The sequence below is a fragment of the Pagrus pagrus genome (genome assembly GCF_965226575.1).
Source record: "Pagrus pagrus genome assembly, chromosome: 21".
NCBI lineage: Eukaryota > Metazoa > Chordata > Actinopteri > Spariformes > Sparidae > Pagrus > Pagrus pagrus.
This window is the reverse complement of record NC_140208.1, coordinates 4,639,073-4,665,944: the sequence shown is the minus strand read 5'-3', so window position 1 is coordinate 4,665,944 and position 26,872 is coordinate 4,639,073. Positions and strand designations below refer to the sequence as shown.

Below are 26,872 nucleotides of genomic sequence, written 5' to 3'. Positions count from 1 at the left end.
ACGGTAATAAAATATTTAACGGCCCATCAATCACAAAACCTACACAGTTTTGTAGCCTAGTTCCCGTGCCCCATGCCTAACTCAATAGTTTTAGTTTATATAAAATAAAAAGGTACATTTGAAAGTCTAAATGCAACAAACACTGATGGTACCAACACCCTGTGCACATGATGCAAAGCAGTGGTGGCACGTGTGTCTTCAGTGACCACAGCTGTGTGCAGATTATGACTCTGCAGCGGTGGTCTGTGTGTGTGTGTGTGTGTGTGTGTGTGTGTGTGTGTGTGTGTGTGTCGGTGCTGTGGTGGTCTGAGCCCCCCGAGCTGGCTCCGTCCCAGCAGCTCCGAGGCTGAGGCGAGCCCTGCTGCCAGGCCGGGCCCCACTGTGGGAAACAGCCTGTGTGTTATTGTACGCGCAATGAATTGCTGATGACGCATTTGTTTATGCGCCTGCTCAAATAATGGGAACATTAAATATTTGGCCCGAATAATAATAATCCATTTCCTTGCCATGACAAAAAAATATGACTAATCGTATGGAAATCAAAAATAAACAAACACGCCGGTGAGCGATTGTATTTTGTGGATATGATGACGATTTGTCTGCATCCACCCTTCATGGTGAACATTACCTCAGATTTATGTGCACCAGTGAGGGGACCCGCCCTTCACATGAGGGCAACGTACATTCCCGTGGAAAGTCAATACGCTGTGAGAATGAGATTCAGCTCGCTTCGTGTTTGTTGTGTCTTCAGCAGAAGTTTGGAAATTCTGATCAGAATTATGAATCTTTCGCCACAGCGTCTGGCAGTGAAAATAACGCCGGGAATTAAAGGATGAATCAAAGCGTGCTGCGTGCGTACCCTCAAAGTCAGCATCTTTTGGTGGAAACTACACACTCCCATGCAAATCCTCCCATCTAATACTGAGAACTTTCCTCTCACAGTGAATCTGACCACAGAGCTGTTATTCCCTTGTGACAGATATTCCTCTGTCAAGAGCGATTACACTCTCCCACAGTCATTCTCACACGCTCCTCGCCTCGCTAATGCAGTGGGAGAAAGTTCTGTGAATAAAAACATTAAAAAAAGCCAGGACATGTGAGGATCAAACACAGGAATATAACACTATAAACATCACACGCATACGAAGGGCTCTTTATGGGCCAGCAGCGCTTGACTGACAGGCAGCATGGTGGCTGGCATGTAAAACGCAGGGAGGTCAGGTCTATTCACTAGCTTTCCTGTTTATACGTGGCGTGATTCGTCTCGGGCTGCGTTCGCCGGCCCGAGCGGGAGGAGTGTTTATAAACGGCTGACTGGCAAGAGAGGAGAAGACTGAAAGGAGAGGAGAGGAGAGGAGACAAAAGTTATGTTTCCATTGAAATGATGCACACATTTTAAGCTATTTTTTTGCAATGTCAGCTAAATAAACTATAAATTGGTGGATGCTTCCATTCTTATGCGAAACCAGAATTTTGGAAATACCGATGTCATGAGTCCAGACATCAAAAAGATTCTTCTTTAATCATTTGGATTTTTCATACAACCCCGTTTCCAATAAAAGTTGGGACTCTGTGTAAAATGTAAATAAAACCAGAATTCAATCATTTTCAAACGAACTGTGTTTACCGACAACGCTTGCACAAATAGTTCCTGAGCCCATGAAGTAATATCCTTCATACAATCCCAGCCCCACCCTTCCTTGTGAACGACTGAGCCTTTCAAGAATGCAACTTTCATACCCAATCATGCTACTATGACCTGTCACCGATGAACAAACAGGTGTTTTTGGAGCTTTTTACAGTCTTTTGTTGCTCCTGTCCCAACTTGTTTGAAACGTGTTGCTGGCATTAAGTTCACGATAAGCATATATTTACAAAAATGAATTAAGTTTATGAGGTTAAGCATTAAAAATGATTGTCTTTGTACTGTTTTCAACTGAGTATATGTCAAAAAAGGTTCCACCATTTTTAGAGTCAGTTTGTAGTTCAACGATTTCAGTACTGACTGAAATAAATTGTTTTCTTTAAAGATCCGATATGCAAGAACACACCATCCTATCCAGACCCAGACTTATTCATATAAATTATTGATAATTATTACATTTTGACGGAGCGTTTCTATTTTAACTGGCACAGCGTTTCTAGCCCTTACGGCACTGGTGGCCCAGTATACTAACAGGCCAACCGCAATGTGTTGTTAATCACTACACTACTCAGCCAGTCAAATTTTGTGTATCACATTAAGCTTAGTGATTCAAGCCAGACAGATTACACACACAGACGAGAGACGAGACGATAGACAACAGTCGGGAGAAAAAATACAGCAAAAACGGCGCTTTTAATCAAGAATGAACTCGTGTTTACATGTTCATTGTTCCCCCGGGCATTTCAAAATCAGCATCTGTCATATCTGAGACCGCAGCAATTATTAAAAGCAGCAATGTGATGCACCACTATTAAAGTGTATTTTTTTAGCAAACATACCCACCAAAATCAAAACTAAAGGCACAGGCAATAAAATATTGTAAATCTGAATCATAACACATGTTACAAATGATGATGTTTTCTCCACCAGGATTTTGTGTTTAAACTTTTGTTCTGTGAATCTCGCGGTTCGTCAGTTTTGTGAGGGAGGTGGGGGAATAGTAGGTGGTTAAAAATTAACAAATCAGCTACTTTAACATTTTATGAGATCATATTAGTGACATATCTATGTGACAAATAATGTGCAACAATAATGATGGTATTCACAAGTGGTGTATTATTCATTGGTAACAGCTGTGTGGTTGCGTTTGTTACTCTAAAAGTAGTTAAACTCAAATATATTGTGTGTAAAAATGTGGAATGAGCCAAAAAAAAATAGTTACTCGATGTAATTTGTTATGCATCCAGAGTTTCCCACAAGTAGAAATGCTTGAATCGACTCCTTAACAGATGTACAGTTTGTTTTTCCCCGCAGCTGTTATTTATCAGTAGATGGGAGTAAAACAACTTATCTTGCCTGCGTATCTTCGTCATACATCACTACTGATCAGCCCTGATCATTTCGCAGACCAGACTGTGATGAAATACTGTAAGTCACACACAGCAGCCGCAGGGACAGGATCGTGTTCAGAGTTCAGACTGGAGGAATAACCACCCTGATGCACAGCGAGCAGAAAAGTGTTTGATTCATCAAGCTTGGCCCTCTTCGCAAAAAGCCCTTTTCCCCAATTTCTCCTCTTGGCTTTAACTTTAAGGTGATAAATGCGCTGGAATTTGTTCTTTTCTGCCCCTGAGAGAAAAAGACGAGGACTTTAAGAGAAGAGGACTCAGGTTAATACCTTTCTCGCCAGACATTACTAATGAAATCAGTTGTCTGGGGACCTGCAATGTCAGCCTACCCTCCGGCATTCTTATCATCACCCACACAAAACCTCCCCACCAATCAAACTGGATCCTGGAAAGGAAGTTAAATGTGTCAAAGGCTATTAATTCTGCTTTGTCTGCCTCTCCGAATACTAATCGAGGAGTACAACAGTGCCAACCCTCCTTTTTTTAGGGGTTTCTGTGAGGAAGCATGTGAATGAGGGCGTCGATTACAAGGAAAGTTTAAAAAAAAAATATTTGAAAGGCAAGTGTGGCTACAACTCACTGCCTAGGGGAGCGAGGACCATGTAAAACCCTGTTATTTTAAGATTCAGCCTTAGACCACCAACACAATGAGGTATTCACATCTTTAATAGCAGGTTGTTGGCACTGGTTAAGCCTTGTTTCCTCTTTAATAGTAATGATATCCTGTTCTGCACGCTTTCTTTCAATGAGACTCAGGTAAAGCATGGGTGGGGCCTTCCGTTTCATGACATATTTTGTCGAAGTGATGGCTTTTCTTTGTGCCTCTGCATATAAAGGAGCTAAAGTATACTCTTTCACGCACTTCCTACAGACACAGTGCCCTTAAAAGAAACTCTATATATATGTTTTACTGGACGCACTCACGCTGTTTCTAAACAGTTATTTTGCTCGAAGCTAAAGTACTTTTAGAGCACATGTGCCCAGCTATTATCATTTGACTCTGGTTTGTAGCTTGCTCCAAAAAAAACCTAAAGCCTTACATGTTAAGTTTAGAGTCATTTAGGGCATTTTGTTATCTCAATGTAGCCTGCCTCGCATGACAGTAAGCAGGGGCTTTTTACAGAGCAATTGTTCCCATACCACAAACTCGCTCACGTACTGCAGGCAAACATATTTGCTGGATATAGCATGTTTTGAACGCGCTCCAAAGTGCGCCCTATCTATGTCAAGAGCAATTGTGCTTTGTTACTTCTACAAAGCCAGTGAGGGACTCTGCAAAACACATGTGAAGAAGAGCCTGCTAGACTTTTCCAACCACACTCTGTGAAGATTTATATCTGCATCACACAGTGTATCTGCTTAACATCTACGTCAATACTTTTTAGACATTTTAATCGATTGTTTGTTTTTATAACTTGTATTTTTAATAAAGTCAGTCCCTGCAATGTGATTCATCTCTAGTGCTGCCAATCTCTCTGAGAATGAGCACTCAGCTCTGAAGCTTGCCATAGTTTTTTGTCACGGTTGATTTATCGTTTGCACTGAACAACTTCACCAACCACATTATAAAAACTATATACAAAAGAGCCAAAGTAAATAAATACCTGCCCATGTTTTTCCTGATTGCTAACATGCTAGCAATAAGAACCTAATAAGCCAATGAAATATGAAGGCTCTGTTTCTTTAAGCTCTGCCCCTCATTGTCACATTTCAGGTTTTCTTTAACACCACATGACATTTGAATAATTTTTCTATTACTGCCAATTCCACTGAGAATGAACAACCAAATCTGCAGCTTTCCCCAGTTTTTAGCCACTTTTTATGTATTGTTTTGGTTCACCACGCTTCAAGTGGTTCCACTCAAACAGCTCATCATTTTAAAAGATGGTTTTACATGATGTTTTTTCCACTACAGTCAGACAATCAGAGAACACACCACTTGGCAGGCGTGAAATATCAACAAAGAGCAACAATAAGTAAACGGAGAGACTTAAGTATCGTAAGCCACAGGATTGCTTTCTGGCATTTTTGGACCAAACCAAAAATAAGGTAATGAGAAAGAGGACTCCTGGTCAAATATTTCCTAATGTAGCTTTAAATAAGTGCAGTATAATACAGTAGAAAAAAGGTGCACTATATGAACAGTGATATTTTGTTTTTGATTTGAAGCTTTCCTCCATCATGCTCATAAATACCACAAGTGACCCTCGCCCTAAAATTGGGGACATTTGTGTCTAACATTTTCCGTTCAGAGAGACAGCGCAAACCACCAGCGCTCACTGCCAGTTCTAATAAAAGAAAAACATTTCTGTCTCCAAACATGAAAGAGCATCAAAGCCCGATGATAGTGAAGAGAATACTGTTGATGGCGACTTGGAAAACAAACACACAAATATACGATGAAACAGGAAATCCTTGTGTATGTGTGTTCTTTCTGCACTTTTTGATCTGAAATTTAACATCCTTGTGTCATTTGAAAGTTGTTGTGTTTTTTTTCCTCTCGCAGTCTTCTGCGGTCGTGTTGAAAATTAAAATCATCTGTTTAAGTGGCTGTCTTCTTTTGAGGCCATGTAGCCAAGACTGAAGGCTCAGGGGTTGGTTGACTAAGGCAAGACGTAATGCTTGGCATGAAGACACAAGCTCTTTTTACCCTTCCTCCAAATGTCCTCACTTTGGGGTGCACTGGAGGATCAACAGGCTAAGGTGCACACTGTTTCTTCTGTGTGATGTAAAACGTTGGACTCGAGCTTTTTTCTTATCTTTCTCTTCCTCAATCATCCTCCCTGATGCTCTCAGCTGTGTACTGACTAATAAAAAAAACAAAGAGCATATAAACTTCACTTGTTCTTCCTTCTCCCAGCTATCCCTCTTCCTTGAGCTTGCTGTTTGGACGCTAGACAGGACCGAGGATGATGGGAGCGTGCTCACCAGACCTCAGAGTGTCTTAAAATGGACATATGTGTAGAAGCTTTGTTTGAGCATGAGACCTCTGGCGGAGTGTGCGTCCACGGTGGCGTAGGCGTTCAAAGACAACCAGGATGTATATCAATGAAGTCATCTCTAACTATAAAAACTGAGCTCCAGTTGAAAGGAATAACAGGTCGAACGCAGAGGCGAAAGAGTTGGATCGGCATGGTTTGCTTCATTTACTCCACACGATCTGTTCCAATGACCTCATGTCCTCCAGGGCATCCTGCTGGACGTACCCTCTTGGATCCTGATCAACCACTCAGGCATGAATGATAGGGTGTGATCTGAACGGGCAGATCCACAAAAGTTCTGCACATCATTTTCCAAACGCAGACAGGATCATTACCCTCGTTACCTGCACCTTCTTCTTTTCAGTCCAGTCCGTGCCAGACCTGACCACACTGGACCAGACCAGGCTCTCTTCTGTCCCTGGGTGAGACATCTGTTCTGGGCCAGGTGGTTTGGAGAGAGGTCCTTAGAGGTTCATATTTGCTCCATGCTGCTTGTGTGCAGACTTCTGAAGTTTTAGTTCGCTCTCAAAGCTGAACTCTGCAAGTTGTTTTTGTTGAAACATATACGTTTTTTACGTCAGCACGGTGGAGTGTTGTTAGACCGGCACAAGAACTTTACATTCAGTCTAACTGTTCTGTGTAACAGCTCACTACCTTTCTGACTGACAATGCTAATGAAGTATTTTCAAACCAGAGTCAATGTATTCTAAGGATGTTTTCACACCTGTAGTTGGGTTCATCTGGTGCGGAGCAAGGGGGGGAAAATGATATACTTGTTGCATTTAAGTTCTGGTTCGGTTCATGTTCACATGAAGTCATACAGGCTGATATGTAACTTGTTGATTTGATAGTTTTGGCGATTGTCATTCTGCCTCATTAGCACATCATCATGACAGATGTGGGACACAACCAATTATGCAGCGCTTTAATGCTTCTGATGTGTATTTATGTTCTTTGGTGTCATAAAAAGCTCACAAAGAAATAACTGATTGATCGACCACATTATTAATTGTGACAGTTAGAGACAGGACAAAAAGCAGGCGTTTGGTACAGTAATGATTTGGGGCTTATTGCTGTGGGATACATTGTCTTTTTAATGGACCTATTAATCACGAAAAATTCCCTGACGCGATTTTAAAATTACCTCCTGAACATTTCATGATCAGCAGATGGATTTATTAGTATTGAAGATTTTGAAATTGTGCTAAAATTACGTATCTATAATTAAAGATCCTACGGTTGGACATTTGCTTTCACACCACAAACAAATTGCATCACAGCAATCCACCTTTGCAAGTGGCCTCAGGCTGGTTGTTTTTGTCTGTACCAGGGTTTCGATTGACAGCTTTCAAACCGGTCAAAAAAGGAGCCGCGCTAACTGAGAAAACAAACCAGGGTCCGTTTTAATTGAACCAAACAGGTTAGGTGAAAGCACCCGAATTGACATTAACGTGAGTTGGTGTGAAATGTATCTCTATATGTAGATATTATACAACAATAGTGTGAAATATCACTAGCAAGTAACAAATCAAAAACATTGCCTGGTTGTTTGAGGACAGATTCATTCAGCTAGATAGATTTTTACCTCCAACAATGTGAGACAACAACACAAGTAAGACAATGAATAATTTACCATCTATGTAACCCAACCCTCAGTCATATATAAAGATGCACAATGTGTCTCCACTACCTCCCACAAAACAAAAATGAGCCTACAATATTTTAGATGTACCTAAAATGACAGAAACCATTTCACAGAAAGAATTATTTGATGCGTACTTTGGCCCATGTCTCATTTGCTAACATGGAGAGGAAAGGATTTATGACTTATTCTGCAGCCAGCCACCAGGGAAAGATTGAGATGTTTATGCTTCAGTTTGGGGGAGCTGTCATGTCGTCCATCTTTTTACAGTCAGTGGTTGCAGTGGAAACATAACGTCAGGTACCTTTCACAGATAACTTCCTGAATATTACGGATTTCCGTTCAAACCTGTAATTTGTAAATTGTGCAGGCAAAATATTGGACTGCTTTAAAGCTGTATTAGATGATTTTTTGGCCACTATGTCATCTAAGAAAGATATTACAGCAAATTTGTTAGCAGACAACTGCTTATTTACACTTGCAGATGTATGGAGCATTATCATCATTTAGGGTTGGCAGCGCTCAAAGCCAAATAAATGTAAAATCAACGTGGAGAGCATCAAAACTACATGACTTTTCCCAGATCTAAAGTAGCTGTAGCACTGTAGTTAGTCTTCAGTGGACGTTTTTTTAATTATGCTTTTCGTTTCCAATTTTTTGTACACAAACATCATAATGGTCCAAAATAAAGTGAAACTGCATTTATTTTTCCTCAAAAAACATTTCCTTGAGGGAGGACCACCAAACCTGCCGCAAAATACTTACACCTAATTCTTCCACATTTAGGGAAAACACTGGCATTCTTATGGAGCTGTGTTTACGGCCTCCTAATGACTAAGCTCTGTTCTTCATCTGAAACAGTAACTGAGAAAAATATCTGTTTTTTAGCTGCTAAATGTCCCACTTTCTTCACCAGCTAGTCCCTCACTTTGTCTGTTTGGCATTTGTTGGTGGCCAGGTCATGCACAGTGTGTTCATCAAAGCCAGCTGTGTCTGGAAAACACGGTTGATGACATCTGAGCTTGCAGGACGAAAACCAAAATACAGTTAAATGTGGCTATAAAACACCTCAGAGCTGAACATGACTTCAGATTTGACTCTTTTGACATCACACATAATCATTTTGTCCATTATTAATATAATAAAGGGATGAATGCAGCTTTAATTTGGAAGAGTAGTGTGAATTTAATATTAAAGTTGGCATTGAGAGCTAGATTTGACATATGCAGTAAGGTTTCCTGTTTTATTGAGAAGGAGCTGAAAAAGGGGAAGAGAGAGGCTTGTTGTGTTGTGATGTTGTTTGTGGGTATTGTGAGATTGTTTCCAGAGCTCTTGAATGCTTCAGTGCAGCTCAGTGTGTGGAGGTATCATGCCACGGCAGCAGCCCTTTTGTGAACCAGAGGAACAGATTAAACCCTGCTACGCCCACATTGAAGAGCAATCAAAATATTTTTTTTAAAGAGAAAGAAAGAAACAGGTTTACACCTCTGTCTGGTCCTCACTCTCTCTTTCATTCTCTGCCGCTCTCTTTCTCATATCTCTGTTATCTTCAGCACCTGTTACCTGACACACATTGCCCCTCAGCCACAAAGAACTGCTTTTCGGGACCAGGACAATAGCTCAACCCCGTGAGGAGCTGCTAAATCCATAGGGCGGTGTGGCCGTGAGTTTACAGTCAGCTATTGTTGGCCGACACAATACAGAAGCACATCCCCTCCTTTACAGTATTATGGCGATTGTGCTCTCAACAGCCATTCTGGGGCTATTCCTTGTGCCGAGGTGATTTCCGCTTTCAAAGTATCGTTTTTCAGCTTATTGATGTCTCGTTTTGTTATTGGAGGCGGCTTTCACGCAGAAGGTCAATGGCTCTTTTGGAACAGGTTGTCCTGTTGTGTTTGTGTGTGTGAGAACGTGTCTGGGGAGGAAACTGTACAGCAACATAGGATGTAGTCAGCTCTTCAGCTTTATCCCTTTGCTCGTTTCTCTTTTACCTCCTTTGTTTTTCTTGTCTGCCTGTGGAAAGATGATGTTTTTGTTTGCAACACAGTACATTTAAGGGCTTATTTCTGCTCTGGTCATATTCACCAATAAACAGATGATACATTCCTGGAGGATTAAAGTGAATATATTCAGGAACTAAAATATAATTTGATGAAGCTGAATTCTGGAAACTTTAAACCTGAGCCCTATGTTTACATATTTTGGTGTGTAAATGACTAACAGGTACAAAATGTTTTGGAATTGGTTTTGTTGAGCAATTCAGCCAGGAACTGCGACATGGGCTGCAATAACTCCATCCTTGTGGGCAACCTCAACCATCAAAGTGTTTGTTTTTGCCACTAACAGGCTCAGATTGTTATTCTAAGTGTCTGACAACATAATGGAAAGGATCCCTTCAGAGATAGACCTCTTTGTTGAAGAGTGAAATCCTTTCGGTTTCACCAGAAGCAGACACCAAGTCGCTCTCGCCAAATCCACCAGACATCATTTACAGAAACAGTAATTTTATCGTTGTGAAACACTCTTCAGTCGAACTCAAAAGAAACAAAATACAACTCACAGAAACCATCATGTTTAGTCTTTCCGACAATCACCAACTTTAGTTTGAAATGAACCCAAAAATCACTCAATGTGAAAGTAATCTGGCTCTACACGCAGTTTTCCCCTGCTGATTCTCTGATGTCTGACCTCTGTCTCGTTAGTCTTCCAATTTTTACATCTATTTGTGTGAATCATTTGTTTTTTTGGGTTTGTTTTTTTTTACCAAACCAGAGTTGGTGATTGTTGGAACAGTGGAAACACAAAACAAGATGGTTTTGGCGAGTTTTATTTTGTTTCTGATCGTTGTCGACTTTGAATCGAGTGAGTTATATGATGATAAAATGATCGTTTCTGTAAATTGAGTCTGGTGGATTTGGCGAGAGCGACATAGCAACTGTTTCTGGTTAAACAAAAGGGTCCATCTCTGTAGGGATCCTTTCTGTAATGTTTCTCAAGACCGATGGAATAATAGTCTTAGCCTTTGATGGTCAAAGTTGCTGTTAAGGATTACGTTGCAGCCATTGTAGCCTGTGTCGCAGCTGCCAGCTGAGGAGATCTACTGGACCATTTCCAAAATGACAAAATGTACCAGAATTCCTGTTTAAGTGTGTTGTAACATTTGCTGCTTGATGTAAAAATGATTTTTTTTCCCCCCCCGAGTAGCTTTAACTGCTTGTACCTCATTACATCCCAATCAATCAAACCTCTATTGTGAGTGTAAGTGAACTTTATTTTAAGAAGGTTCAAGTGTCACCATGTCTTTAAATGCCTTGGACATAGTGCTTGTTCACCGGTGAGGAGGTGATTGATGGGTGTATTGTCAGGTCAAATAGCTGCATCGTCAATGTGTTTGAACACTGAGACCTTTTGACCTTTGATCATCTGTTCCCACCAACCTACTGCTACTGGTGTCACTCATGCTAAGTTGTACTTAATTGGCCTCGAACGCACCAAGTCATGTGTCTGAAAGGATGATGAACAAATCACTTACTGACTTATTTTACATTAAAGCTGCTCTAATCAATACGCTTAGCAATGAATCAAATGACTAAAGGTTTAAAGTGAAAAAGGGCACTTGTATTGACAAACAGTAAATTATCACCTGACTGGGGACAATTTTAGTGTCTTTCAGCTCATTGTTTTGGTTTTACAGGCGTAATTTGTAAGAAAAGTTGATTCTCGTTCACAACTCGTCAAATACTAAAACATTAGGATTGTAGGTTAGGGTGGCTGCCACCCAAATGCATCAGTATTTGACGAGTTGGGAAATCAAAATCAACTTTTCTTACAAATAGCACCATTAAACAGACTATCGTCTTGTTTCAGTCTCACTTTCAGCAACCGGAGATTCAGAAGGAAAAACATTTTCTGATAAATCTGTTGTACACTACTTACTAGCATCCATCACCTGTCATTTAACAAGGATTTAGCTTTATTTTCTTCTTTTAAATTTCTCTACGTGCATATGCAGAGGTCATAGACATCATGTCTCAACTACAACTCCATTCACACATCTCAATTGCTCATCGGATTGTGAACAATTAACAGTGCATGAAGAGGAAGACTTGGCCTGGAAATCCACTGAATGACCATTGCCAAGAAAATGCCAACAGGACATTGTTTCAAAAATTGGGGATGGTATAATAAAAACCTTACTGGTTGTAACTGCAACCACAGCTTTCTACTGATTGTCCCTTAGAAAAACATTTGGAGGCAATTGAGTTTATGTACATGTCCCGGGGCTCTAACCGGTGTCTCTCTGGTCACAAGCCTGTTTTCAAACCTTTGAGCAGCCGCAGTAGTAGTTGAAACAGACAGAACATGCTCGTAACTGCACTTCAATTTGTGAAATGCTCAATTTGTTTTTATTTTCCCACTTCAACATCATTATAAGTAACGAGTGGAGTCCATCGGTCAGAGACATGAGACTGTTTCCTGCACAATGGGCCGTTCCTTACCATATGTGTCTGTGGTTATATCTGTTTTTGTAAAATGAGCCATTCATAACTGCTGGATTACAGACCGCACTAAACCAAAGCCTTTGTCTTCAATTAGATCAAAGTTAGTATTTGAATCCGAGAAATGACTTCTAATCATGTGACATGGCCAAATAGTTTCTGGTGTTTACTTGGGTGGTGGCGTAAACATACGAGAGCTGGACCATATTAGAAAAATATACTTGAAAATACTTGGAAGTTCATGTGGAATCGCTCATTTAACTAATCTTGCAGACGCTGGTTTGGTCGTCGACCTCTCATGTCTGCTTGTTCAAATATTTGCAGCCATTTAGGTTTACAAATATTTTGAAAATATGTTTTGAGCAGGCCTGTAGCATGCCATCCACTGAACAGAGTCTTGATGGGGTAAGGAGAATATTGGACTTGGCACACGCACAAACACACATGCACAGACACACACGCTGTCTGAGAACCAGCTGGCCCTGGTAACCTCTGGCAGCATGGCACTATGACTTGGGCCTTGTAGCATTGACCCCCAACCAGCCAGAGACAGCCCGGGGAGCCATGGGGACCAGTAATTAAAAATGGGGGGCTTCCCATGAACCCACTCATGGTCCCTAATTAAACAGAATCACATTCCTTTAGCTGGGACGGCGCGGAGAACCAAATTCATTCCTCTAAGTTCCCACAGAAAGTGTCGATAAGAAGCCGGAAGGTGATTCCATCTTTGGGTCGGCAAACAAAATATTTACATGTCTTTAAAAAGCGTAGGCAAGACCATTATCCGCTGGGGTTGCACTGTTGTTGAATCATTAATAATCTGAGCTCCTTAATTTGGCCGTGTATCTGAGAGCACAGCAAGGCTGACTTAAGCCGTGCAGTTTGTTTGGTTAATAAACACAATGAGAGAGGGGTTGGGTTTTTCCTTTAATCTTGCTTTAACAGAGGCTCAATGTCTTGACACTGCTGAGCTTCTGAGAGATGCAGCCATCATTTAAGATTTATGGACACGAAGCTTTGGATGACCTCTTAAGTGAGTCAACAGAGAGATCTGTCAGTAGAAAATAAAGGGATGAGATACTTTCTCTTCTCAGGAGAAGATGTCTATGATGTGAAGAATAACGACTCCTCTGTGGTGTAATATGAAAACATCTCTTTTTTTTGGAATCCAATCAGTTCATTTCAGGGATATTTTGCCATGGAGCTGATTTCTGCAGTGTGTACGAAAATTATGTCATGATCATCCATTAAATCCACTTGCGAGAAAACCAAGAGCCAAAACCAACCATGATTTGTGATAATTTACATACAAATTAAAAAGCTTTTTCTTGGCCCCTCATCTCGCCATCTCATGGTAAATCACTCGAGAGGTCCATAGGTGAAACTGCAGGTGTGGGGCTATTTTTTTTATAAGATGGAAAGGGGATAAAGATTTAGTAGAGCTCACATCCAGCTTTTTAAATGAGGCGAAACATCACCAGGGATCAACTGAGAAACTGAAAAGGTAAGGTGAAAACTATCGTACCATTAACTCAATTAGAGGCTGGAGTTGCACCAACGTAAACACAGGCTTGATGAAGAAGTGATCACAGATCCCTGACAAAAGAACTTCCAGTGTGTGACCTGCATATGGGTTTGTTTTGGCCGATGTTCATGGCTAGCTGCCTTTCAAAAGCACAGGGATCTCTAAATCCTCTTTTCTCATTACACTCTGTACAGACCACTAGCACCTCCTGCATCTACATGCACACATAGGCATGTACACGGTCAGGCCTCTTTGACTGCTTGCGGATGGAGGTCAGTCAGAGAGAGCTGGAATCAGCAGACTAAAGCCAAATTCACACTTTCTGCGGGAGGGTGCCCTTAGACGCCATACAGACATCCACACACAGCCCAAGATGTGTGATTGAGCTGTATGCATAGCAAGCACGACTGCAAATACACCACATAGTATTCCTGCTGTCTTGGGGACAGAAAAATTGTCGATAAAGAATACATTTTGGGGTAGTCACGGGATGAAAGGTAGACCCATCTTAAGAAAAATGTCTGCGACAGTGACATTTGAAAGAGGTTTACCTGTCACGGCTCTCAGGCAGTTACAATGCTGTCCAGCAGCAGTGGTGAGGTTTCAAGTTTTTCTTCAGCAACATGTACTGTGAAAGAAACAAAGATAACTCCTTCTCTTTCTCGAAGTGTAGATGTCACAAGTGTGAATTAGTTTAAGGTTACAGAACATAACCTCCTCACATTGGAGCACGCCAGACGGGTGGCCTTCTACACACACACACACACACACAAACACAGTGTTTACAAATGGATAAAAAATGTTAACACAAAGTTCACAGATGTTACAAACAAAACTGTGGGTTTCTGAATTGCAGGAATGGGATATAAATAAGTAAATTAATATGTAACATGTTTTTTTTTAAATGTCAGAGCTGATTCAGCCTGAATCAAATTAACAATATCAGCACCACTTCTTCCATTGCTGTCTGTCGCACAACCACTTACAACAAACTGCACAGAGAAATGATGCCGTCTGTGCACCACACACTTTTTAACAGCCAAAACTTCTCAGCTTTTAAGGTTCCTAAAAGTTTGGGTTGGTGGGAAGTAACACTACAGTTAAAATAACTCTTTGCAATCACACTGCGACTACACTTCCCAAATGGTTGCAGTAGTCTGTACTCTTTTGTGCAGATAGAAAGTAAGGTGCATCTCCAGAGCTACTCAGCAGGGACAGAACACGTGCACACAAATATCCGAACATCTGTTCACACACAGGCGAAAGTAAACACACACACATGGATAAAGAAGCAGAGGAAATCATCCAGGCAAGGACGCCTAACCCAGGGCAGGGACGGTAGACTGTTTATTCATCACCGGGGCGGGTCAAGGAGAACAAACACAGGAAAATGTGATTCAGGTGTGTGGGAAGTGAAGGTATACAAAGTGCAGCACAACAGGCGCATGAAGCGCGCTGCGGAAAAACATTTCTAATTCTGTGAGTGGGTGAGAGAGACACAGATCAGGCATCATGTCCTAGGTGTTGTCTTGGAGAATGAAGAGAAACAGAAAAGAGGAGGATCAGATGGCATTCAGAGTTTCAAGAGGCGACGGGGTTATCGTTCACGGTCAACAGAGACTGCTCACTGCTGTTGTCTACTTCACTCTGTCTCTGAGGTTGTTTTTTGCACAGACCAGAGGCGTTGTTAGCTATTTATTCGACATCAGTGAGTGTGAAGTGACACTGTGTTTATGTGCACTGTTGTGTGGCATGACATCAGCTGTAAAAGCTGGCTTTCAGCTGCCCTGATTACAAGAATTAATGCAGAGCATGAGCAGCAACAACTGATGTGCCAGACTCCCACAGCGTGAAGCCATGTGCCATTTTCCTGGGAGGCCCTCTACACGCCCAGTGCTTCTTTTAATGTTAAAGAGCCTCTTTAACCCTGGTAATCATTTTAAGATGTCAAAAAAAAAAAGAGAGCACAGCCTTTCTGTGCAGAGTATCTATCACAATTGATGTCTGCGGCATTCCAATGGACGTTAAGCTGAAATGATAAAGGGGCTAGTTCAAAGCAAAAAACACCCCCTTGTACCTTGAAATCTTTAAAAGCCCTCCTCAAAGCTCATGTAAGCATCTCAACTGGGCACCACCCTTAAATAAATGTGGCTCCACTGCCGGCGACTGCCAAGAACATAATTGATGGGGGCTGACCAGTAATACTTTGAATGCAAACACTTTGGGAGGATTGTGATGGTTCAACAGCATTTCTAGGAAGGGCCCTTGGTCTCTGGGCAGTTTACTGGCTCTCTGCGACCAATGAGAGAGGTGAAGCAGGAGGCTGACATGTAATGCACACTGACAATAGGTCCTGGTTTTCATTTGGACCTGCATTTACTACATTTTCTGCCATTAAGCCTCTGAACAACACAGAATCAACCCAAAGCCCCTACATTGAGGCAGGGGACTAAGCATCATGGTGATTTAAACATAAAGCGCTGCATTTAGTTGATGCATGGATGAGGACAGAGCGTATATACTGGCATGCACAAGGGACGGACGGTAAAGCTCCGTAACGCAGCTTGAATTTATTAACCCGGAGCACATTAAAAACGGAACTAAAAGCTCCATCTGTCAGAGTGGAACAATTCCCAACGCACATAAACCCTGCAGGTACACTTAAGCAGCCAGTGGCCGACGTGACAGCCACTCCAAATATTTACGCTGAATGTCCTTCATACTGTAATCTGCTGCAAGTAAATTATGTTGTTCATCTATGCATGTGCATGTATACATTTAAACATGCTTGTTTCTCAGTGGGTCACACCCATGTTGCTATGCCAGCACGGGCTGGCAGCTGAGGAATCTGGTCACTACATTTATCCTCCTAACTCGCTCTCTCATCTTCCTCTCCATCCATCAATCAGCCGTCAAAACTACAAACGTGTAACTGCCACATCCAAGATCTCCCACACGCTCACCTCCTGCGCTACCGTCCATACACTACAAGATAGATGTGCGCTATTGTTCCTTTTTCGGATATTGATGAAAAGCACAATCATAAGTTGGCATTGCAAATAAGACATACTGACATAATTAATCTGTTTGTCAATGCTGGAATGATTTGTCAGCAAAGATGCATGTAAATGTTGCTGCACATCTACACAGAAAATGTTTTACTCAGGGTGAAGGTGCGTTTCATTTGTTGTCTGTCTTTATAACTTCAGGGGAAACATTAAATGGTACTTCAGAGAGAGAACATAACAAAACATGAATAAAACTTGAATACATTACCTCATCCATGAGCATTTCCGCCTCAGTCACAACAGAGTAGAGTATCACCTGCGCACATGGTGGTTTATTGACTATAAAGACAACAACTCCCATGATGCCACACTACCTCACAACATCATTAAACCACGTCTTTTGTTATTATTGTTTCGACTTTTTCCAGATCATTTTTCATTCATTAAATTCAACAGCACCACCACCTCCAATCCTAAAATCTTGATCTAGCTAGCGGATGCATTTGTTTGAAGGTGAGAGAAAGAAAGACGCGATGCATATCTAAGACTATTTTTTACTCAGCTGTTTGCCAGATGCAGAGCGATAAGATAATGTATCTATTATCTATAACTGTAGTGTGATGATGGTGAAACATAGTAAACTTTCAGCCAAGTAAATGACATGTAATCCTACATTAACATCTTCAGTTGCTTGGTAATATACATTTTTTTTAGCCATAACTCAAGTTATCGACTTTCCCCCATCATATAATATCTTCATGACAACAGCAAGATATATCCCGGTTGCAAGGCCAACATAAAACATTATGCTATGAACCAGTTGTTCTGCTGCCGTCTGGCAACACAGAAGTATCCGCAGCTGTACCACCAGACAACAAGAGCAGAGGCACATGTGAAAGAATACTGCCAAAAACTGTTAACAAGCAGGAGAGTAGCTGAGAATGAAAAGTAAAGTTTTATTCATATGGGTCTGTACCACGTTTGTATGCTCATGCGTATGTATTTTGAAAACAACCCTCTGATTGACAGCAAAATCAGTAAAGATCTCTCCAGACTCCCAATCTAAAAACAACCAATTGAGGAATTTCTGCTACATTCTGCTGTTATCAGATGAAAACTTTCTTTTCCCTTCACTCCCTCCTGATTTGTAAGTAGAAGGTCTCCTAAATGCTCCCAACTGCTGATAGACTCAACATACCCTTATTTAGAGAGCCATGGGATGATGAGTGTGAGACTGGGTGATGGAGGGATGAAGGGATGGTGCGACAGGGGTATGAGGGAGGTAGAGATAGTGAAGGTTTATTGGTTCGGCCTTGACCTCAGGTCGTAAGACTGTCCCAAGGGATGTCAGCGCTGCAGAGCCCAGAGATGGAGCCCCGTGATAAGCCGTTAAGACTCCACCCTTTCCCGCTATCTTCATCTATTAACCACCACGAGGGGGGTAAAAAGCTGCACATACACCTCCCTCCCCCCTCCTCTTTATTCTTTACCATCTGCATTCCTTCTAATGCCCGTGGGATGGTTTATTCCTTTTTCTCATACGGTTGCGTATGTTTCGCACATGTACGCTGCACAGCTCAGTGCACAGAGACACCTTGACACACGCACAAACACAGACGCACACACAGGCACAATCACACTCTGATCTCAGATTTGATCGATGTATGAGGCCCTCTGTAAGTGTATAACATGTGTGCCATATGAAGCTACGGCCCCGAAGAGAGATGACTCAATCAGGTTGTGAGTATATACTGACAATTCAAGTTGCTATTTAGAATCCGACATCAGCTTTTTACTGCAGTGATGATGTTAGGGCCCTCTGCGGACGGCCGCGCTGCGTTTCCCCACATCTGACTTGCATTTGTTTACATTCATTTATCAAAGCGTTCGATGTAGCCTGATTTATTTGCATGAGCATTTTTGTTTGTCCCAGAGGAGGTTGTGAACTGAAAGTTTGGAGTTCATCAAGAAATACTTACGCCAAAGCAACATTTATATGAGACGTCCACAGAGGCTGGTAGAAATCTCTGGCCTGTCGCTGACATTAATCTAACAGGCTTTTATAACTTTCTGGATAGTTTTTCTACAATTTGTAGTTATGACATTCCTAATCTGTTTAATACTGAAATAAAAATATTTGTTGAATGTTGCAATAATGACTTTCCCATCCAGGAACTTCACAAATGCAAGTTTCTCATCTGTTTCCCAAAAAAATATGCTAATAAAAATGCTAACACACAGTAGTGAGACTGTGTTTGAGAAAGAAAGAAACAATCTACACGATAACTCACTTAGAGACCACACAGACACGATTTTAAAACAAGGTAATTCATGAAGCTTAAGAAACAACAGATTTTGAAGCATCAGTAAAAAAAAATGTTTTAAAAAAATGCTAAAAACAAGGCACTCAGAGGTTGTAACCATGTTGACCTTCCCTTATATGTATTCAATTTATTTGGTATTCCTGTATTTCTTCATATCGCAGAACACCAGAATGTCAGTTTTTTTCCAATACCCTGCAGCCTGACAAGCCAGTGATTGTGAGGTTAAAATCTGCTTTTCAACATTTGTAACCGTGCCATCATGGGAAATTTCTTAAGAAATCTTGGGACAATTTGCTGCTGACAAAAAACAGATAACATTAGATGTTCTAAAATATTCTTCTCCAGCCCTGTTTGTGGGAACAAAACCAGGCATTTTAAGCCAAAAACATTCTCTTGTCTTACTCTCACCAATTGTTTTTTCTGCCTAAACCCAACCAGACCATAACCACAACCACAACATAAAATGAGAAAACTGAACCTGTAAACTTGCAACATAAAGAAACATATCCGTGGTTTGCAGAAACATTAACTGAAAAACATTTACTCTGGCGACTGGGCTAAAAAAATGCAGTTTCCAGTTCCTGCTTGACACAGTCAATAACTCAAATGGGCTTCCAGGCGAAGCAGCACAACAACAACAGCATCACATGCTAATGATGCAGGTGCCTGCAGCAGGTACCGCACAGACTGGGGGATGGACTGGATCTGCTGTAGGCCATGCAGCGCTTGCGCGGGGGGGGGGGGGGGGGGAGCAGCGATGACGCTGGTGATGATAACTCAATTCTTCCATGGAAAAGCCTGACTCACAGGATGAACATCCTCCGCTACATGTGTCTGTCGGAGCGGACCACTTGTTCATGGTTATTAGATTACGGCTGTACCTGCTCGCTTCGCATCCCACAGATGAAAGTGGTTAGGACAGCCCAATTAGGAAATTATGCTTGATGTTTCCAATCAGGCGCTGCGCTAGAACAAAGGGAAAGAGACTCACCCTGGCCCATGGGGCAAGAACGCACGGACGTGGCCACAGAACGAGTGTGTGTTTACATGCACGTGAAATCTGGATGAGCCCCGAATAAAGAGCACTAGTTCAATCACTGTACTTGTCCAGATATACAACATCGTTCCCCAGTGCGTCCCTATCTTTCCCAACAATAATTACAATACTGAAGATAAATATGGTCTCTATTAACAATCTACAGATTCCACTTGGAGTATGACTAAATATCACGGTCACAGTGGTTGTTAAGTTGTCCATAAGGACCTCTCTGCAGGTTTACATTACTAAACTGAGCTAATTAAATAGAAAATATCATGTTCAACCGCAACCATTTTGCATAAATTGCCTTGCTTGGAGCTGCACTCCTTTTACCGACTAAAGTTCAACCATAGTGTGCCACAGTTTTCTTCTGACCCGAGTTCAAGCAAGAGAAAGGAGTGACTTAAAAAAACCCACAGAACCCAACTGTTGTTTTAGCAATTTAAGAGATTTTGACCACAAGCCAGTGTGCTGTAACAGTATCCGCTTTTATGTGCTCGTAAAGCCACTTTTTCACACCACCACGCTGCCTCTTTTGTGAAAACACTGGCAGTGGAGACACTTTTGAAGTATTTTTATCAATAGATGCTTAGAGTTTAATTACAAGTGGCGCTCTCAGGAATGCATGCCTGGAGAAATAATCGTTTGTTTTCGTGAATGATAGTTATTTTTTATGGTGGTGTGATCTGTTTGGACTGTTTCGCTGATGACACATGCAGATTACAGTCAAAATCAAGCTTAAAGTTTCTTACGTTATGTTTTAGTTTAGCCATGAGCGTTACACTAATAATTCTACAGTGCGTAGAAACACTAATAAACAGGCTTAAACACTGACTGACTGTAGCCTATGATTTCATGTTCTTGACTCCACATGCATTTAAATAGTATTGCTCCTAGGCAATTGGCCTGTAACATTATCACAATGTAAATGTCTCGTTGGGGTTCATGTTATCGTAACCACATTGGGAAACCTTGAATAAATTGACAACAGCGAACAGAGTTGGAACAAAACGAGCAGACAGAACAGAGAGGTTGTCCGTGGGTCACATTATGAACATGAGGGGTCACTGTTAATATCCTCTGTGGGGGAGATCACATCACTCCAGAGGGGGGAACGTTTGGCAACCAGCCATGAGATGTCAGTTTGTCGTCCTCTCACCTCTCAGAAAGGAGGTGTGAGCAAAAAAGTCAAAGCCAGCTTCACTGTACTCACTGCATTAAACACAACTGTTCTGTCAAGGCGGGTGAAATATCGGACCAAGTCAGTCTTCACCTCCTTTTATTCTTTCCACCTCCTGGCCGCCTTTTCATCCTTTTATCATCAGTTCCTGCTTTTTTTCGGCCACATCAACTGTCTACCGATACGTCTCCCAGGACAGCAAAGTGCTGTTTTAATGAAATTGTTCAACTTGACTTTGGAAGTGCATTAAAGGAAGGGGTGGACAACTGTTAATGCTGCTCCTGCCAAGACGAAACAAAAACAGCCAAAATAAGTAAGCTGCCCCCTTGGAAGCTGAGCTCAGACACATTCACTTCAGGAAACACGCTGTACATCTCCTCTCTGCCGACATGCAGCATTTATCTTGCTTCTCTGCTTGTACTCACACAGTTTCAGTGTTGGCATGGTTCAAGGAATGTCATCCGTTGGTTTACTACCTTGGTTGAGACTGATATATCTCAACAATTATTGGATGGATGATCGTCATGAAATTTTGAACAAATGTTTGCAGTTCCCAGACAATAAATCTTAATGAAACTGCTGATCCCCTGATTCATGTACACTGCAGGATGAGATCTGATGTTTTCAGTGATCCTCTGACTTCTCATGTAGCACCATCATCAGCTCAACACATTAGTTTGTCTCATACTTCGGTTGATGTGCAAATATCTGCAAAACTAATGACATTCCCATCAGCCGACTTGCGCCGACTACTTTGGCTGTCGTAGCTGCAGTGTCTCTTGGCTTGTAGATAGAGCAAACAGGCTGGGTGGCGGAGCACCGGTTGCCAGAGCCAGCCTGTCCGCTCTACCTAACGAGCCCGGAGACACTCCAGCAGCAAAGAGTGGCTCCTGAGGATGAGTGACACCGAATGGAGCAGCAGAAGACCGGGACAGAGGCTGAAGGAGTCGGGTGTGTTTTCAGGTATGGCTGCCGTATCAGACCCCAAGAAAAGCAGATATTACCAGAGCTACTTTGTGACAGTTTTACAGGTGGAGCACAACTGGAATTGTGAGAAATGCAGTGGGATAATACCAGAATGAGAAGTGGTGCAGCCAGACTCCAGTGTTGACACAGCTCAGTGGCAATGCACGACTATGCCTGGGATGTTAGATCGAGTGATTTCTGACTGAAAAAGTTTAGCGTTATCTTGCGCAGATCTAACGATTTTGCTACATGGATTTGTGCAGACATTAAGTTACTTTTACATTTATTATTTAAAAAACAAATACTGAGTTTAAATTCTCATTATTATGGAGGACCAAGCTCATAACATCGATGTGTCTCAGTAGATCTACAGCCTCATGCAGCAACTTGCACAGCTGTAGACACTTATTTTTGTTCATTTCTGTTTAAAGCCAAGCATTCTCATAAATGTGGTCAGGCTGCAGCAGCACATCTACATCTTTGGATTGTCAAAATAACCCAAGATCTGTGCTCTTTTTTAATAAAATGCCTCTCTCTTCCTTGCAAACTTTTCCTCACAAAGAGCAGAGGAGGCCCACTGAATGAAGTCTGAGTCATGAGGCTTAAAGGCCAGTCAACCTCTCCCAGCTGCCTTGTATGAGCGCCGCGAGCTATGGGGTGAGTGTGATGATGTTATGGGATTATTTTTATAGAACTGCAGCATGAGGACACTTTGCCTGTGTTGCCATGAATTATTCAACCCCCATCTGCGCTGTTGGAGAATGCAGTGTTTTTTTTGGGAACTCGGCGAAAGAGGGAGCTGCTCTTTTTCAAGGAGAGAGAAGGAGATTAAACGCTCGTTGCCTTTTTTATATGAAGCGTCACCTCAGATGTACGTTTGGCTGCCTCGTCCTCCGTGAGCGGTTTAAATTCACGACAGAGCTGCCGGCTCCCACACTCGACACCCTCTCCACCACCACCACCACCACCAGCACCGCCATGCACACACACACGTACCTGCATGCAATGTGCCACACACTCGCAGCCACTTTGCTAGGTTTGCCTCCCTGCCAGCTCTTTCTATGAGCACTTACGCGTCTGAATGCATTGACTTTGTAAGCTGAGGACCACCAGGAAAGTAGATGATGAAAACCGCCAAAGAAGCACAAAAGTTGCCAGATTTGCTAGCTTGTCAGCTCACTGCCAAGTACTAAAAAGCCCACAGTGACAGCACGCCCACATACAGGTATTTCAATGCCTCAGTTGAGACTGAAGTCATTTGTTTCCCAGTTTTCCACAACAAAGTCCTGAAACCCTAAAAGACATCAATGTCACGCTTCAACACAACATCATTTTGCGATCTGAGACCAGCTGTGGACAGGTGAAATTGCTTGAAAAATAGGAATAGTCAAAAAGTAAGCTCTAGGGAAAGCCCTCGTTTTCCTTGCATCATTAAATTGAAATACGTCTTGGGAAACATAACTGCTTTCACCACCACAGCGCAGCACGTCTGCCATGTCTGGCACAGGCCTGAAAGTGTGCATCACCATTTTCCAGCACATCAATAAGTGAGAGTGGCCTGATTGGGTGAGAATAAAAATGGCAGTCGCAGCTAATAGTCAGTCTGCATTAAGTAGAATAGATGAGGGTTTCTTACGACTCCTCAGTCTCCGTCTCAGCTCCCCGCAAGAAATGCTCAGAAAATATAAGGTTACCTCCAACTAAATCTCCAAGACATGGAACAAATTTGCTCCCATGTGTATTCACTCACTGGCATTAGATGCTCTTATGTCTTACTGATTCAGGCGATATACGCGGTAAGAACACAGACTTCTGGCCAATACGGTGAAATAATTCAAAATATAAGATTTGTGGCCGTGGGACTTTACATGATAAGCACTCAGTCATTGAATTTTAATGTGCAGCAACTCGACACCCTGTTCTTTGTCAAAGACACCACAAACTGATGTAAGACTGGAATGACGGGGCTGTAACTCAAGGTGCCCATCAATAAGGTCGCAGCCTGGCCGAACAGAAAGACACAAAACTGACAGAATTACCCCTGTACGATGTAAGACAAGGTTGTTTGCTGACAGCTCAATCAAATATTTAGCTTTCTTAATCTGATAATAACCAAAAATAAAAACACAAATAACACAAATTAGACCACTTTAAAAAGAAAATTGTTGTGCTGCTTATTATTTTCACCATTAAGTTTATTTACATTAACTTCACAACTACCAAGAGCCACCGTCAAACTGCTAATTTTCCCAATTTAATAGTCAGATCTCAAAAGTATTCGGTTTAAAGACAGGAAAAAGTCACAAATCATAACTTTTCATAAGCTGGAATCATAAAATGTTACTGCTTATCAGAAATTAGTATGTCGATATATCCACAGATCATTTCAGCCTTAATTTTCTGTAGTTTAATATGTAAAAATACATCACATTTCATGAGCTCTTCAAATGTTTTGTGTTTATAATGTTAACTAATAACTACAGCTGTCAAATAAATGTGGTGGTGTACAAAGTACAATATTTATATCTGAAATGTTGTGAAGTAGAAGTTTAAAGCAGCATGAAATGAAAAGTACCTCAACTTTGTACTAAAGTGCAGTACTTGAGTAAATGCATTTTAGTTACTTTCTACCATCAAAAGAAATACAAATCTTAAAATCCTTAATTTAACCAAAATGTCCGTCCTCTTAAAGCCCTTATATAAGCTACTCAAAATGTCTCACTGCCAGTGCTGGCACGTAACTAAGTACATTTACTCAAGTACTCTACTTAGGTACAATTTTAAGGTACTTCTGTTTTACTTGAGTATTTCTGTATTTCTGTTTGTATGCACCCCACTACATTTACAGTAAGTAAGTAAGTAAGTAAGTAAGTAAGTAAGTAAGTAATAGTACTTTTGATACCCAAGCACATTTAATATTATATTTTTAAGACTGTATCTAAAGTACTATTTGTATGGGCGACTTTTACTTTCAACAAAGTCATATTTTAACATTTTGTCTTTACTTTTACACACTTTTGGGTACTTTTTACAGCACTGCTCACCACAATATAGAAAGTTTGCCAATGCAGTCACCCAGACACATTAAATTAAAAAGTAGATGCCCCTTCACAGAAAGTAAATTAACAAACTTACAGTTATCCTCTAGTCCATCTGGCTGAGTGTTGGAAGAAAGGAGGTTATCCGGTCCCAGCAGAGGCTGAAATCTGCATCACAGAAACCCAAACGTTCACCGCTAGCACCTGAGCAGTCCACCGCTGTCTTCATCCCGGGACCCGCACGGTGTTCCCGGTCACTGCCGGTCTGACCTTGAAGCGTCCTGTCCAAGTTCTTAGCTAGTAGCCACACAAGCTAACTAGCTAACGCCGGCCGTTACTGCTCATATAGCTACGTTATTAGCATATTAGCTGCGCGGTTAGCATCCTTATTTTCGCTAACAACCACAGATACACGGACCTCACACACATGAGCGCTAATGTCCAGCCAACTTAACCGAAATTAGGTTAGAAAAGTGCGGCTAGTGTCTCTACTGCTAACGTCCCTCACTCACTCCTAGCTGCTCAGACTAGCTTCTCTCTGCCGTTACTCTGCGAGCCTGTCCGCCATCTTTGTTTCTTCATCGCAACAGGTGAGTGACCTGCTGGTTAAAGTACTCTGAAGTCAAAATAGTCTAATAGTACTCGAGTAAAAGTATTAAAGTATCTGATATTAAATGTACTTTCATTACAATAGTAACTTTCTGGCAGTAGTAGTATCAAAAACACGTAAATTACACTTATTTACATGTATGTATATACTGTATACCGTGGGGGACTGATTATCTGATCTTTATTCAGCATTTTCTGATTATTAGTAAAATTAATTGATAAAATAACTACTTTGGCATGTCATCTGCAAAGTAACAAGTAACTAAAGTTATCAAATAAATAGTATAACATAGCAGAAAATGGAAAAACTCTAGTAAAGTACAAATATGTCAAACTTGTACTTGAGTAAATGTACTTAGTTACATTCCACCACTGTTTCTGACTCACCAGTGAAATAAATGTACAATCTGTATTTGTATTATTGTTAAAACCTACTGCTCATTATTAAAAAAGTGTAATATTTTTCCTTTTTCTTATGGTGTTAGTCTACACCTACAAATCTACTGTATTGTACTGTAAAAACAGATTTTGGACTGATCTCTGTTGTATCCAGTGTTTAAACTATTAGATCAAATCATTACTGTGTAGGAGTGAATCTAGAGCAGCCATAACTTAAAACTATCAGCACCTCCACTGCTTCTCCTTTGTCTCACATGTCAGCGAGTGTCATCAGTGATGTCTCAGTGCTCCAAACACCCTGTAAAACCATTATCACTTCATTCTGTCACCCACAGACACTGGTGGTTATCAAGTGTCCCACATCATTTTGTCATCCAGTAATGTTTTTCACAGGATGTTTGTCCAGTATAACTAGTTTCATTTCATGTTTTTAGACCCATCTTATTTAAAATGTTCATTGTAGTGTTAATAATCTGAAGTTTAAGTTTAAGTGTTGCTCGAGTTTTGAGCTCTATCAACAGGTTACATATTTGATGTCTTCTTCATTGTTAATTCTTTAATTATATGGTAATAATTGTCTTGAACCTCGCTGTCGAAGTGCTTAATGC

The 26,872-nt window shown here is 41.3% G+C and overlaps 1 protein-coding gene across 1 annotated transcript in view; it reads right to left on the bottom strand.

Annotated features, from left to right (window-relative positions):
- meox1 (mesenchyme homeobox 1) overlaps positions 1 to 25,832 on the bottom strand; it is a 77,501-nt gene extending 51,669 nt beyond the window's left edge. Inside the window, exon 1 of the mRNA XM_084343332.1 lies at positions 25,354 to 25,832. The gene's annotated coding sequence lies outside the window, so the exon portion shown is untranslated. The remainder of the gene's footprint in view (positions 1 to 25,353) is intronic.
- Between the last annotated feature and the right edge of the window lie 1,040 nt (positions 25,833 to 26,872).